At 43.8% G+C, this 1442-nt stretch overlaps 1 protein-coding gene across 4 annotated transcripts in view; it reads right to left on the bottom strand.

Moving 5' to 3' along the window:
- si:dkey-162b23.4 (sodium/hydrogen exchanger 9B2) overlaps positions 1-1442 on the bottom strand; it is a 14985-nt gene that overhangs the window by 11916 nt on the left and 1627 nt on the right. The window lies entirely within an intron of this gene.

Raw genomic sequence — 1442 nt, 5'->3', positions numbered from 1 at the left:
CACTGGCATGGTAAGCTACTCCGTGACTAACTAGCACTAGCAGCGCAGCCATAGCAACAGCATACAAAGAGTCTGAGGCTAGTGGACATATGGCTGAGGAAACGGAAATCAAGAAGTCTAGGGAGAGGCGGGGTCATACTGTATTGCCCCTGGCTGCAGTAATAAATTGTATAGGGCTAAGGCAGCTGGGGTTACGAAACATTTCCACAGGCTACCTTTGACAAGAAAACCAGTCCTCAACTCATGGCTAGCTGCCTTAAAACTTGCTAGAGCTATGACCGCCCCTGGATTTTGAGTCTGTAGCAAGCATTTTTTAGCGACAGACTATTTATAGAGCTGTGCTTTTGATACAACAGCGTCACTGGAGAGGGTTAAGTCCAACAGACTAAAACCTGAGGCCTTCAGCGTCCAGTACAGGGCAGACTACCACCGGCAAGTAACACCACCGATGCTACCTGCCGCAGAGACAGGGCGCTGAAACGCTTACGGAACGAGAGTGACACACTGGGCTTGACACTTGAAATCGAGACACACCAAGCTAGATACCAAATGATCCAACCTAGGGAAAGGTCCAGCAACTAAATACGTTGGAAGCACTCTTATGACAAACTCCAAACGCTTGCACTCCAACCATAGACTGTACAAATAAACCATGACTCCAACGATATCACAGATTGATAATAATGCGTTTACTAGCCGCTAACTAAACCACAGAATCCAACGTCACTCTCTACTCACCCTGAAGCTAGCTGATGTCTGCCGTCTCAGGGCACATTGTTGATGCAGAAACAGCTGCTAGTTCCATAGTAAAAAAAAAATCTGCCAACTCTGAGCTCAAAGCTTAAAGTAAACGGCAAAACTCGTGAATCCTCCATGCATCTATGGTCAAACTGGGGTAACTCTCCTACGTGCAGCTATCAAGCGATCCCATTGGATTAATTCGTCCAATTACATTTTCAATTTATCTATTTCCATTTTCTTAAACGAACAGGACCTTAACCATGTTTTTTCTATTTTCTCTAAATGCACACAACATACTGTATAAGCAGTCTATTTCCTAAAATGCATAATGTGCTTGAATACAATAACTGAGAGTGCATGACAGTGGGCTGCGCCCACACACACACCTGTCACTCCCCCCCTAAACGATCACGATCATGTGCTGAAGGTGGAGCCTGAAACTGATTGTCCTCCATGTGGTGGTAGTCAGACAGTACAAGCCTGTCCCTCAGAGGCTCAAAGGCGTGACCCGCGCCATTAAAATTACTCATTTTCATGTATATATAACATGCTGCAGCCATTGCCTAGATACCGTCGCAGGTCCTACCATGTCAGTGACGTCATTGAAATTATCAGCGTTCTAATACTAACAAACTAAATTTTTGTGTTGCTTAAAAAATCTATATTGATCTGTTTAATTAAAAAAAAAAAAAAAAAAAAAA

Source organism: Etheostoma spectabile, chromosome 2 (genome assembly GCF_008692095.1).
Source record: "Etheostoma spectabile isolate EspeVRDwgs_2016 chromosome 2, UIUC_Espe_1.0, whole genome shotgun sequence".
NCBI lineage: Eukaryota > Metazoa > Chordata > Actinopteri > Perciformes > Percidae > Etheostoma > Etheostoma spectabile.
The sequence above is the reverse complement of the archived record's forward strand: the minus strand, read 5'-3'. Positions and strand labels throughout refer to the sequence as shown.